Here is a 15016-nt window from a genome sequence, read left to right on the forward strand (position 1 = left end):
CAATTTATGATACTAAATTGTGCTACTTCTGCACTAGCGCCTCTGCATGTGTGCATGTTTGCATGTGTGATGAGAACAAGCCTGCTCAAGCACGAGTCTTGAGAGGAAAATGAGGTCATTTGGTCTCATGGGAAAATTAGAGCGGGAGAGACGGAGAGAGAAGGAAGGGCAAGAGAATGGACAACATCTATGATGAATACGGAAAAGAGAGAGAAGGAGCAGTAAGGAAAAGAAGGATGATGAAATAATGACTGCATGGTCCAGTTTGGGCATGTCAGCACTACGTAATCACACACAGATGGAGCCTCACACACATACACACACAGGTCAGGGAATTACTTTCGAACCACCGTTTTGCACTAGTGGTCCACTCATGGCAGCTCCCTATCAAGAATTCCAATTTCCAAGAGCTTCATCTGGAAAGCAATGTCCAAATTCCATCTGCGCAGAAAGTAACGCAAGATGAACGAGTGGAAGTTAAACATCAATCTGTGGCGATAAGAACCTCACAAGATGACATTTGAACATTGTGGCAAACCGATATGCTGAGGTTTTTGGATTATTTGTAAACCCCTGTATATACTGTTCACTCTTATATTCATCATATTACTGTTGGTTAGTTTCAACTTGTGGCCACTGGTCCTCTTTGTCTATCTTTTTTTTTTCCTGAGTTTGATCCATTTAACATAATGGATAATTCCGCAGGTTTTCCATCCTCCAAGTCTTGACTATTAATGCAGATCATCCTGTCAAAATGTGGAGGTATAGCTATTAGACTTTGATATCCCGTCAGAGAAATACAAAAGTACTGGTACTGGTGCAGATGTTGTCTGCATTTCTGATCATGCTTAAATAGACAAACGAACTGTGGCTGACTCTGGTGTAACTAGCCTGAGGCTACTGCAGGCGCCTCTACACTCTAGGCTGTTGTGTAGTTTAACAGTGTGCTGTTGTGAAGCACCTAGCTAAGTATGAAATATCAACCAGGTCCTCCAATAGGACTTCTTTTCAAACGTCTCCAAATGCATTGTTTTCCAAAGATTGAATGTCTGACTTGTATGAATGTCATTGCAGTCAGAGAAAGAAGATGAATGGGAAGCAGAAGAGGGGCAATGGTGGTACAGTCATTATGGCCAGATCGGCACCTGTTTGCTATGTCAGATGGCTCAAAATCCTTTAGGAGAATTTTGAGAGGTGATTGTTGTTCTGTGGCTGGATTAGAGCCTCAGAGGCATTTCAAAACACACACAGACATACAAAGCAAGCTTTGACTCACACTGATGATGAAATGAAGAATATCATTTCGAGACGAAAAGCACAATATTAAAACTCTAGGGGCTGAACTGAATGAACACGACACACACAAACACTAAGGCTATTAAATAGACTTATCCGGCATACCACATGAATTATTGATAGATGAGGAAAAAAACCTAGGCAATCTTCATTGATGCACTGACTCTTTTACTGTAACATTAGATACGTACCTATGAAAAGTTAACTTAGAAAATGACTTGTGAGAACATGTCTGATTACACTTTTGTGGGCTGCAGTTCTATAGTGGCGATCTGTGCAGAGATTCCTGTATGAAAGCTTCAATAGTGTGAAGAACAGCTGCTGGAACTTTAGGTCAACTGTATTGACTCGGGAGGTTAACTGTATCGCAACTAATTAACAGCAATATTGCTTAACTGACCCAAGAACTAATTAGTCATTGGTTAAAACCAATCTGCCACTATCTGCATTATAGATGAACAAAGCAGGAAGCATAAAGGCCAAGCAGAGAGTGTATTGATTACAAGGAGTGCAATGCTTTTAAGACTTATTTTCCAAAATGCATTCCTGGAAAAGTCTTAAAAGGGGGACGTAAGAAAGTAACTTGTGTTAAAAATAAGAGAGGAAGGAGCAAAGAGTTTTGGTTGTGGGTGAGAGCAAAGCAAAGAGGAATGAAGAGGGAGCTCTGGTGCCAGACAATGAGGAATATTCACAGGAGAAATTGAGATGAAGATGACAAGAAAAGGGAAAGAATGAAAGACAGAGACAAAGCATGGAAGATGACAGATGTGAAGAGCGTGAGGGAATGAAAGTGAGAACGCTTCCGTGAGAAACTCAGCAGTATGTGTGTGTGTGTGTGTGTGTGTGTGTGTGTGTGTGTATGGGAAAAAAGTGCTTTTGTGAAATATTCAGTGTGATGGAAGACTTATAGAAGCAAAATCCCCTCCCTGGAGAGAGAGAAGAGAGGAGGAAGAGGGAGGAGGAACAGAGAAGAGGAGGAGAAAGGAGCAGTGATTGAAGTTTTGGATAAGAGTCATAAGGCTGGAGACCATTTCAACAGAGAGGTCTCTGCTGGGAGGGTTTGTGTAGGACTGTCAGGACCTTCTCTATTTTTAAACAGTGTGTGGGTATACTGCGCACACCTTATAGCATCCAGTATACCTGTGAAGCTTGCTGAAGGTGAGCTTATGTAGAATCATCTTCTGGGTTACTATTTTAGTAGGAGAGCACCGGTCTCTGGTTGTTAAATAATGATAAATTGAATTTTTGGTGCTGAAATGGAGATTGTCTATTCCCTGGAATATGCCCCATTCGAGTCAAAGGTACATGTGCAACTACAGTTCAGTATCCATGGAGCTGGTGTCTTCACTGCCTCAAAGCCTTGATTTAGTTTTACTACTTGCAGATTTTAAAGGGAGAAAATACACATTTGGAAACTGGGAAACCGGGTTTATATACTACCCAGTTGCTTTGCTAAATACAAGTAACAGCTTTTTAGCATTACATTTATTGGCAATACTCTAACAGTGCCGTCTTTATACTGCACAGAAATCCGAGGAAGGTGGCTGAGGAATGTGCGGTGATTAACAGTGAAGCACAGGACTTTTGACATTGAAGACCTTTTAGACTTATGCAAGGAAAACTTAGTTAAGGTTAGGTTACAAATGTGGTTTTGGGAAAAATTCTCACAAAGGTCCACGTCTTGTGATTCAAGTAGGTGTTGACTGGCAGCATAAGTCTGTATGACAATGTTGGTCTGTCAGCTATCTCAGCAACTATTCAATAGATTGGCACAACATTACAGACACTGATGGTTCTCCTACTACTGATTTTGTTATCTCCTGACTTTTCCTCTAACATCATTATGAGGTTGACAGTTTTGAGTGAAATGTCTCGACAACTATTTGCCATTAAATTTGGTGCACACAATAATGTCAGACTCACAATGAACTGTATCAACTTCCTCTGTGCTTTTTTATTTCTCCTATACTTTGGTTTATTTCTAATACTAAAGTATGTGTTGCTAATTAGCAACTCTCAACATACTGATGTAAGCACTAGCTCATCAAAGCACCACATCAGTCATGCTTCATTTGACATGGAAAGGACGGTTTATGATAACACTCGTCGCGATGACAAACAGTAGAAATACTATTTGATTGGCTTATGTAACACTTTAAAAAGTTTGGCCCTCTGCACTGGCACCCCCCCCCCCGCTACATTGCCGGTCAGGCCTCATTTAAGTGAATGCGAGGGTTGAGCTTTTCCATGCAGAGTCAAAGTCGGTCTGATTGTGGCTTAAGGCACCTGTCAGTCAAGCCAGCATGTCCCAAAGCATTCCCTTTCTTTAAAGATGAATATGTTTCAATGATTTGAATAATAATTAATTTCCTTTTGGAGCGTTCTTGGAAAAAGCATGGCGTGGCTGTCGGAGGAACTGTAACATATGGTGCTTCAACAATGGTTCCAAAAGTCAGGCTTAAGGATTGCTGCTTGTTGCATTAAGGGGTTTAAAATGGGTCTTTTTTCCCCTTCAAACTGTGCTATCAGACCCCCTACCCCTATATGACATGGACGAATGCATTTACTCTACAATTGTGGTCACACATTAAAAACAGTCAGATTCATATAGGCCTGCACATCAGCTTACACACAAAAACACACAGGAAAAGGCTCTATAAATACAGTGTGGAGGTAATGTTCATCGTGCAAAGTAGGCGGATTAACTGGAACCAGGTCAGAGCAATGGCAGAGCATGCTCTAGCTTTTTTTCTATTTTGCTGCTTTTTCTCTACATTTTTTTGTTTTTCTTTTGCTTTTCAAGCTTTTTTTGACGAGGTAGACTGAAATGGTTATCTCCTCCAACCTCACATAATCCTGCTCCCCCACCGACACTTGTTTCTCAACTTCTCAGTACCAAGTCTCTTCAAAGGCGAGCAGAGATCGCCTGTCAGTATTACTGTTTTGAATTTTGTGAGCAGATGATCTATCAAGCAAGCTGATATATTCAAATACTCAACTACAGTGAAAACTAGTGTGTATATAATGAAGATTTTACAAAGAAAAAATACAAACAATGCATGCTGCCTATGACAAAAATTTGTAAGTTGGATGTTGCCAATTTGACAGCAATAAAACTGTAAACTTATGAGTTTGTGCTTCATGAATGAGTAAAACCAACAATACTATCTGGTGCTTTTCTTAAACGACAGGATCTTCAGATAAGACCATGTTTTCTGCACTGGACACTTTTTAGATCCAGCCTGCGGTGCCTCGGCTGGGCTGGTACTGTCTGTGTGAGCATCTGGTAGAAAGTGAAATAATAAGTTAAGGAATAAGTGAAAGACATTAAGACTGAGCATATCTATTCGCGCCCATATATTTCAAAAGGTATCTCTTATAAATGGTTAGATCCATTGAAGCAATCAAGGGTATGCTCCTGTAATGGTAGTGAGAAAGAGACCGCAGGGAGAAGAAAAGGGGAAGTAGAGAGAAGGCAAAGGCCAGAGGGTAAGGAATTGGGGGAGGTGTGGCAGGATCGGAGGAGGACAAGGAGGGGAGGCTGGTTTTTATACCAGGAGTCAGACCTAGTAAAAAATGCACTTCAGTGAAGAAATCTTCCTTTGTTTCTAACCACCTCAGTATTAAACTCATCCATCCTGAGAGAGAAAGAAATATACAGAGAGGAAGGAGGCAGGAGGAAGATGAGAGAGAGACTGAGAGAATCTGTGTCTGCAGAGCAGTCATCCTTCACCTGTAGCTAGCAGAGATCTTGGCTTGCATAATGCAATGTGAGGATAAAGCCTCCTTTATGACCAGCTGAGCCAATAAATCCGACTCAGTTCTGACCTCCTTTTCTTTCCCCCATTTATCTCCTCCTCTCTGCGGTTGTCTTTGCTATAGAGCGGACAGATAGTTTCAGCTGTTGAACTCTCTACAGCCGAAAAACTCTTCCTGATTCCTATTTCTGTCTTTGATTCTTGAAGCAACATCGCATCATTAAATACTTTATTCATCTCTTGAATCCATCCATGCATTCAACCAAGGAGGAAAAAGTAAAGAACCTTGACACTCAGCGCTTCCCCGCTGGTCCAATGAAAAAAAGCATTTCAAATGTACCTTATTATCCCAGTATGTTTCTTTGCCTGTATACGTATGTCTCTTTCAACACTAACAATTCCCTGTTGTGCAAAGTCCCTACCATAATTGTTTTTAATTAAAAAAAATGCTGCGCCGCAGATGTCCCTAGCTTGCCTTAGCTACATTATATCGCTGTTCAGGGGAACGGCTTCCAGAAGTTGAGGGGTTGTAGTTTTGGCAGCCATCGTTATGATGCGATGGGGAGCCACAGTTGAAGGTCTGATAAAGCAGTGGCTTGTTGGATCCATCTTTACAACAGCTTGCGGTGTTACGTAAGGGGTGATGTTGCCGGGGCTGGTGGAGGAAGAGCAAATGATAAATCCCGATGACGAATATAACGGGCAAGCAATAAGTGGCTGCTACTCTATTCTGCACTTAAAACTCATCAATTTAAATCTGCGTTTAAACTGTGATACTAGTTATGTATGTGTTTGTTTCGTTTCATACTGTTATAATGTCATCTATTTGCCTTGTTTCTGTCTTCATCATGTAAAATGCCTTTGAGTACCTTTAAAAGCGCTATACAAAATGAATGTATTATTATTATTACTTGTATTATTATTACTCATAAAGCATTGATGCTTCAGTTATAATTACTTCTGCCCTTCTATTTTTTTTTACTTCATCATTCTGACTTCAACCATTTATGTGTATAGTATTTATGGGTTTCATTTCTACCTTTTATGTCATTTTGTCTGATCTGTGTCCTAGCTACTGTTTGCTGGCCCAGAATCTAGCCCAGTTTTAGACACACTTTTTTTGCTGAACTCAAAGAAACAGTGAGCCAGGACAGCCAAGAGCTCCAAATTTAGCTCTGTTCAGTCTGGACCGGCATGACGAAAAACCCCAATTAACAGGTGAGTGGACTCAGATAACGGGAAATTGGGCCATGTGGAGTATGTTAGAGGAGCTTCGGCTCCAGAGGTCTATTTGCAGGAAAGAAAACTATGCCAGGACAGTGTCCTCTTTCTGTTCACAATTCCCCCCTACAAAAGGCAACTGCAGTCACTCGCACAACAGACTAATGCCAGAGATAAATAAGGAGAGGTGGAGAAAAGATGACAAAACGGAAGAAAGCAAGAGATGGCCTGAGAGGAAGGAAAGCGGTGACAGAGGCTAAGAAATAAAGCATTAAGAAAGTGGAAAGGGGAAAATGGGATGGGAACATTGAGAAATGACAGATGAGGAGGTAGAGACAGAGAGGACAGTATATACAGGCTCTGGTAGTAAATGGCACTTTAATGAAGTACTCTCGCTCTCCATTGGTCTTTTTTGCCTCTAATCTATCTTGTCTTTCTATTCCCTCTCTGTTTCTCTGTCACTTCCAGTCTCTCTCTCTCTTTCCTCTATCACTAGAGAACCGTGGGGATAGGATAACTCATTATTAATTCATTGTTTCTCCCCACATGTATTTACAAGGCCTTGAATACTGGTTAATTCAGTATCCTACAACAAAGTGCGGTAAAAAACTGCTCATCTTTTTTATCTGTGTGATTAAGCTGCCTCCAGACTCCAAGCTATGGAAGAGTCTCTCGTCTGCCTTTCGTATCCTACTATTGTACTCGGTAGGTTTTAAAAGTCTGACAACATTGAGCAAAGGTCAGCAATCAATAGCTATTTCTTATCCGTCTGTCAAGGAGGCAAACTTTTAAAAAGCTGCAAATGCAAATGACATGCAGGGGAACTTTGTGTTATTTATTTCATGTGCTACAACCTTTCAAGTGGACTGAAAGCAATATTGTGGAGATTTCATTGACATTTGCTTTCTCCATTCACCCTCTCCATTAGTTTGTGCAAAAATGATTTGAAACATATTTTTTATTGAACGTAGAGTTGGGAGTAAATTGTGGTTGCGTTTATGTGAGTGCATACCCGTGTGTATGCAATGCTTTGTGAAGAAACATCTTAAACCTGCCTCAGCTGAGAAAATGAAGATTTCCCGGGTTTCATTCCTCCCTTGCTGTGTTGTGTTGGTACATGTTGCTTGGAGGTACCAGATTCTATTTAATTCATTGCTTTAATCAGATTTTGCAGTTTTGCGGTTCCTCAACAGTTTGGCTCTGTTTTTTTATTGTCCCAATACAAGTTAAAAAAACACATTTACTGTGTCTTTTAGTGTGTGTTTGTGAAAGAGAGCCGCTGATGTCCCTGTGTGTCAGTGTAGTAACACATGCTGAAGTTCTTTCATTGCTTCTGCCAGTGAAGTTGGTTGGTGCATGTGTTCTCCCAACTCTGTCTGCAAAATATTTCAAAAAGTTACAAATTAATTTGGCTGTAATTTGGTGAACAGATCCCTGGCCCAAGGCACAGTTGATACGTTTTGGCAGTGACCTGGATCTGGGATTCCTGCCATTGTAAATGTTTTGTAGCTTTGTTATTGTTTTATGTAATAATGGGAAAGTGCAACAACTGGAAAGAGTTTGGCTTACAAATGTAGAACAAAATATTGCAGTCTCCAATTGCAATACAGCTATACAATGGCTGCTTTTTTGAGCAGCTGGGGAAGATCAAGCAAAACATTGGACGTATAAGCTACTGTTTTATTCTGCTACTGTTAGCCGGTTAGCAGCTTCCCACTTTGACTTACAATCAACTACTAACTGTTAAACTGTTTAAAAGAAAGAGTTTCAATAGCTACTAACCGCTACTAGCTCGCTCCTGCAACAACCGTTGGCTAAATAGTGGGTGTAAGCAAAGATGATCTATAGCAAAGATACTGCATTACAAGCTCCACCAATGATTGCAATGGTATACACTTGGGAACGCTGGGGCGTTTGCAAACATTACTTGCCAGATCTGGCCAGAGAGTGTGTTACTGAGACCGCTAAAGGTCTCGAACAAAGTACATTTTCTTATGGGTGGCTCTTGAAAATAGATCCAATATTTACTTTGGTGACTATGCATCAAAAGAATGGTCATAATCTGTGTTCAGGTTCCCTGCCGCTAGTCTCCTAAAGAGGCGGGGCACTGGTGAAACCCACGTGACACAGATTCAGGAAATCAACTCTCAGTGGGGTGTCTCCTCTCTGAACTTGATCTGGTATAAGCCCCTGGTAGCCCCTGGTATAGCCCCAACATCTCCTTGCTGTTGGTGTTGGTGAACTCAAGGTCAGGCAAGCAGTGGTGCTGCATCAGAGATAAACAGATGAGTGAGTCTGACTGACTGATGAAGCTAGCAATGATAGCTAGTATTTCTCTTACAACTTGGTATCTTCCAAGAATTGTCTCCATGTGTGCACTGCACCTTCTATAGTCTAACTACAGCTACCTAGTGTTTTCAATTGCTTTGGGATACCATTTTTATAAATCACACTTCCACACAACTGTAGTGGAATTTCTGGTCTCTATTACTAGAGAATGATTCTGCTATTTTACAATTCTAGAGCCTCACACATTCATTATGTTCAGCAAGTCATTCAGCACATCATTCTGAAATAATAATCTGGTAAATGATGCCATAAATGTTCTAAATGTTTCATGCACAGTATGAAAAAGTATTTTTTTTGGCTTTTTACATAATGAAGCACAATGATAGCCTAAATCAGTGGGGGAAATAAACATTTGTATAGAAGCCTTTGTGGCATCTGTCTGTAAATCTATTGATAACGAGACCATTGTCATTTTTTTACTACCTTCTTTTTACTACCATCAAGCATTTTTCAGGTTCAATTGTATTAACCTTGTATTCTATATAGCTTATACTATTTTCTGGAGTACTTGTGGTGTTTTGTTTTTCCCTGCTGTTTGCTGATTGATTCGAGTAGATCTATTTCAAACTTGCCTGAGGAAGATCTTACAGATCGAATTGTTGCCTTGAAAAGAGAAAAAGAGAAATAAACTATTTATTTGAAGCTTAACAGTGTTCAGACCGTTAACCGTTTGCAGGAAATGAAATACATGACATGCTAACTTAAGCTTTTTCCTCACACCTCAAATGGCACACCTCAACTGAGTCAGTTGTAGGGCCTACCATGCCTCCATAAGCAGGTCTTATTGTATATCCAAACTACATACTTACATGTAATGTACACTATGCTGGGAAACACGTTTGCCAATGCTGCTGTTGTAAGGCTGCCACTAGATTATTAGACCACTAGATTAAAGAGTGATATTTTCCTGAGAGCACCTTTTTGATGAAAATATAAAAATGTTCTTGCATTATGCTCATAAACCTCTACTGTAAACCTCTACTGAAGATAGATAGATATAAAGATAGATAGACAGACAGACAGAAAGCATGTTGGGGGTTCACCAGGGAACTGAGGGCTCAGCTGGCGCAGACGGAGCAGATGAGATGTGTAGTGTGTGAGAGCAGGAAGGCAGAAGATGAGCAAGGAGGACAGGACATGAGATACCTCTGGCACCAAACTCATTTAAGGGAAAAAACCAAACATATGCTGTGTGTGCAGTGTGTACTGAAGCTCATGTTTATGTAAAATAGGTGATGTGTGTGAAACTAAGCAAGGAGCGGTTTTGATTGGGTTTGTTTTTTTTACTCGTGGCCCTGCTGGCTCCACTGGCCCAACTACTACTTTTGTCTGACTCTTCATCCTCTCCACCTTAATTCTTTCAGCTTGGGCCATATTTACCAAGTCCTTGTCAATAACAGCATTATCTCCGAGCCCCTGGGGCACATAAGGATCATTACTTGCCACCAAATATGGCGGCAGGGAGGGAACACTGTGTCACATTGCACAGAGGGTTGAAAAGTAATGTTGATGGATCAATGCACATCTTAATCTCCTACAGCCACCATCTGTAACCTATCCTGGCTGTTGTGATGCAAAAATCTCTGTGGTGGTGGACATGGTGATTGCAGACTGCAGCAAAGCCCGGGACTCCGTTCCCCGTGCCTCAGCAGCAGAATCTCAGTGGGAAACAGTCACATTCAACCACAGAAGAATCAGAGGGCGTTGACTGCATCCACTGTTAACAGCTATTATGGCATTGCATTACATTATAATGGGATATTGATGCCCGCATTGCACCAGCATCTACACAAACCTGGTATTAGGCTTCCTATTGATGAAAATATAAATCTGTGAATGCGGCCCTTCCTCTGGGCCTGGGCCGTATATGCTGGCCTCTTTCTCTCTGACATTAAACAATCTTATCAATCAGCAATATTCAAGTTATTCCAGTCCATATTCCTGTTTTTTTTTTTGGTGTTCTAAATAGTACATTTCCTTCAACTCTCTGTTCAGACTGCAGTGAGTCAACTCAGAGAAATATGTGGGCTGATCGATATCTTACTGTAAACATCAGCATCACTCGTCTCCTCCATCCTCATTCCTTCTTCTGCTTTTACATCATAAAGTCATTATTTGAAACCTACTTGCATTGGATCTGTGTTGTAATAACGATACTCCAGCCTTGACTGTTTGGTAATCAATAGAAGTGATGTTGAGAGGCTGGTGTAAGCAGTCAAAACTAACTCCTCCATTTAATTTTGTTCAAACTGGAAATTGGAAATGTGAAAAGGCACTCTAAAATCTTGATTATATGACCATTTCAGCATTTGTCATTGATGTTCAACTTGCATAACCAATCAGTATACCTTCACCAAAGCTGCATCTCCTCGAAATATTTTATTCCAACAGCAGTATAACTATTCGTGATACATTTTTTCTGATTCAGGAAAGTGCAGTAGTTCAAAATAGCAAAAATATAAAAACATAAAGTGCCTAAAATGAAAGAAAATAATAATGAATTGCTGTTTCACACCTGGAGAGGACCAACAAAATAAATCCTTGGCCCATGGCGTACAGTGACTTGCCCCCAAATGTAATTGAAATCTGTGATGTTTTTTTAAGATATCTAAAAATGAGACAAGCACACAAGCAAACAAATGTGGCCAAATCATAGAAGAAAGTCAAGGACAAGCAGATTTCACTTGTGGCTTAAATGTTTGCTCAACAACAATACATATGTTACATCAAATTTACAAAATTGTTATATCTAGGTTATTATTCTACTGTAAGATGATTTACAACTCCATTTAATATCCTGCTGTTATACTTCATCCTCCAAATGTTTCTGACTGAGTGCACAGTCAGCTGAAAATCTCCAAACATGAATCCCAGACTTTTAAAAGACAGCAGGCTTTACTGTGTGTATGACAGTTACTGTATAACCTGAGTTGCATCTTCAATTCGCACAAAAAGAGCACATTGGTGACTACAAAACAATGTGCATCACACACACCTGAACACACATTATATCCCTGAAACCAACTGTGTTTAATTATGCATGTTGTGTTGGCTTGTGGTTTTCTGGCTTGTCCAGAGAAATCCAAGTATAGCTGATTTTGTTTTGTATCTTTTTTGTTCGCCATGAACGGTACACAATGAAAAAGCATGCAAATAATTTGAAAGCCTTTTGTCCTTTAGGCTGCAGCCTTTTCACAAACTCTCTAAATGAGGTCTCGAGAGACGAGTTCAAACATAAAATACTGCAGCTTGCAGGTTCGCTTGAAGGACAGTGGCTACGAAGAAGACTGGGAGAGAGACTTATAAAATAGATAGACAGGCAGATAGATAGACAGACAGACAGGTAGGGTAGGTAGGTGGATGGATAGATAGATAGACAGACAGACAGACAGGTAGGGTAGGTAGGTGGATGGATAGATAGATAGATAGACAGACAGGTAGGGTAGGTAGGTGGATGGATAGATAGATAGATAGACAGACAGACAGGTAGGGTAGGTAGGTGGATGGATAGATAGATAGATAGACAGTCAGACAGGTAGGGTAGGTAGGTGGATGGATAGATAGATAGATAGATAGATAGATAGATAGATAGATAGATAGATTGATAGACAGATATGGAGGTTAATGAGTGGTAAAATGGAGAATTGGAAAGATGGGAGGCAGATTACTGAACAGGTAACACACAGATGGACTAATCCGGGTGAAACCACTATGTGAACAGTGTATATTGCAAGACTGACAGCTCAGCAGACAGGTGTGAACTATGAGAGAAATGTGGTCTGATAGAAGGTTCTTTTGCACCCTGTTGTGTCTGACGTAAAATCAGAGTGAGCTCTTCTTCCCCATCTAAAGTGTATTTTGTTCACTCTGTTTTTTCCTCGCCTGCCCCCCTTTTTGTCATCCCTAGCCTCTTTTCCTCAGACACTTTGTTCGCTTTCTTAGTTCAGCAACCTCCTTTAGTCTCTCTCCGGGGTGCAGTAGTACTAGACTTTCTGTGATGTTTTCTTTTCTCTCTGCTGCTCTCCTCGTTCATCAAATTGTACACGATCATATAAAGCAAGTTAATGAGGTCAGTAGGGGGTGGACTCTGCAAAAAACAAAAATCAATATGATATACTCTCTGTTGTGGCTTTGATAAACACTTAATCACTTTTGATGTTTTCATATAAAATTATTCAAACTGTAGATTTACAGCTGCTGCCACTCTACCATTAAAGATACATTAACAACAGCCTCTCTTTCAACACTTGGGCTCACTGTGCTGTCAGTTATTTCAAATGTCCACTTTAAACCTAAAAGCCTTCAACATAAGGCTGCAGTCAATATTCTGACCTAGTAGAAAGTAACGTGGCTGGTGCTTCTTGACTGTTTGATGCATAATTAACAAGTGAATAACTGGAAAAGCTGATGCTAAATGCAGCTTCACGGAATCAGGAAGCATAAGGAGAAGGTGTGAGGAAGAACCTGTGAAAGCCTGTCTTTGCTGTTACTTCAGAGAGGACCCATTTTTCTTCAAAACTATTACAGACAGTAACTCTGTTGGGAAAACTTCTTAATGGGACAAAATCACTGCACTAAAGTGTAATTTTAAAATGACTCTATTTGATGAGGAACTGTAGTGAGGTTCCAAAAAAAACAAAAAACTGCCACTTAAGAGTGAGTGGCTATCTTCTCCTTATTTGCTTCTTGCTGTAATGCTACACAGAAAGCCTGGATATTTAAGGGATATTAGAAAATTACCGTTTCGGCTGTAATTAAAATAAAAACAGCAAAGTCTACAGTAACTCGCTCCATTGACGACTACGGGCTGTTTTTACCAGGCAGACACTCAAGCGCTCAAAAATTCAACAAGTCAGTTTTCTACATGGCTTATTAAAGACTGTATCGCGTTGAACTTTGTGTTGGCACGATGATCACATAGACACTTTTTCAGCTTTCTCTGTGCCAGTTATGATATTTTCACTGCAGCTGTTTTACGCGCGTTGGTCGCACCGCGCGCATCATCAGCAGCAGGAGCATCACGGCTCAAAACATCTCTTTTATCTCTTTTTTGTCGACTGCTGTCTACCGCCAGCGGGGATTAAATCCAGCTGTGAGGCGAAATTAATAATGCACCACGCTTTGAGTTTATACAACGTGCCTTACCTTGAGTTGTCGCGGCTTGGAGAAGTGTGGGTGCGTGTGTTTGCAGCCCCCTATCCAAAATGGAAACTCCGGTCCCACTTGGTAGCCTATACCTGGACTCGAGGAAGGAGAAGAAACGGACACTTATAGCGATCCTTTGTTTATGTGCAGAGAGTGTCAGAGAGGTGATTTAACCGCAGCTGCTGCTCTGGCACGACTGTCTGTTCTTCGGTGAGAATTAGTTTGCTTGTTTCTGACTGCCGCCCTCCCTCCCACTCACTCACTCACTGTGTCCCACCCATGAGAAATACATAATCTTTCATCTCTCTCTCTCCCCCTCCCTCCATCTCTCTCTCTCACTCACACACACACTCTCTCTCTCTCTCTCTCCTGCTCTCTCCTGCTCTCTCTCTCTCTCTTTCTGTCTGTCTCTCTCGCTCTCTTTCTCTCTCTATGTCTCTCTCTCTCTCTCTCTCTCTCTCTCCCTCTCTCTCTCTCTTTCTGTCTGTCTGTCTCTCTATCTCTTTCTCTCTCTATGTCTCGCTCTCTCTCTCTCTCTCTCCCTCTCTCTCTGTCTCTCTCTCTTTCTGTCTGTCTGTCTCTCTATCTCTTTCTCTCTCTATGTCTCTCTCTCTCTCTGTCTCTCTCTCTGTGCCTAGCAGGTGGGCATATTTGAATAATGTGAGATCATTATTAAAGGCTGCTGGAGGCCCAAATGTGTGTGGTTCAACAAAACTGTCTGTGTGTCTGTCAGAAGAGTTCCTCCGGCTGGCAGGCAGCGGATTGGGAGTGGTCGGGATTAAACCGTTGGATTATACCTCAACATTCATCATTTCATCTCACACACTTGATGCACACTGGTGGACAATGACATCAGTCTTTGGCAGATGCAGCACAACAACAGACAGATTCATGTGGGTAGGGATGAAGCGAAATAGGAGAAAAATAGAAGAAGAAATGAGAGCACTGAGGAAACCTTTCACCTCTTAGACTGATCCACGTGAATCTAGTGCTTCATGTAAAATGCACCAGGCTACCAGCAGGGTGTGCAGGGCAGAGAAGGTCACCGGGATGAAATATTTCCTTGGTGAATGTGTGTGCTTGTGGATATGCAATGTGTGTGTGTTTATGTAGTTGGTGCATACACACAGCCAAGTCGGTGTACTTGTGCCTGCATACTGACAGATGGCTACTGTAATGACGCAGGAACTAACTACTGGGCTTCTATGTGTCTGTGAGGTTGCATGCCTGTGCACATGCTTGTTAGT

The 15016-nt window shown here is 41.1% G+C and overlaps 1 protein-coding gene across 2 annotated transcripts in view; it reads right to left on the reverse strand.

Annotated features, from left to right (window-relative positions):
- The window catches only part of camkvl (CaM kinase-like vesicle-associated, like), a 35559-nt gene extending 21439 nt beyond the window's left edge, over positions 1 to 14120 (reverse strand). For both annotated transcript variants that reach the window (XM_031844452.1, XM_031844451.1), the window contains exon 1: positions 13770 to 14120. The gene's annotated coding sequence lies outside the window, so the exon portion shown is untranslated. The remainder of the gene's footprint in view (positions 1 to 13769) is intronic.
- Between the last annotated feature and the right edge of the window lie 896 nt (positions 14121 to 15016).

Source organism: Anarrhichthys ocellatus, unplaced genomic scaffold, assembly GCF_004355925.1.
Source record: "Anarrhichthys ocellatus isolate YVR2014 unplaced genomic scaffold, GSC_Weel_1.0 scaffold5, whole genome shotgun sequence".
NCBI classification, from domain to species: domain Eukaryota; kingdom Metazoa; phylum Chordata; class Actinopteri; order Perciformes; family Anarhichadidae; genus Anarrhichthys; species Anarrhichthys ocellatus.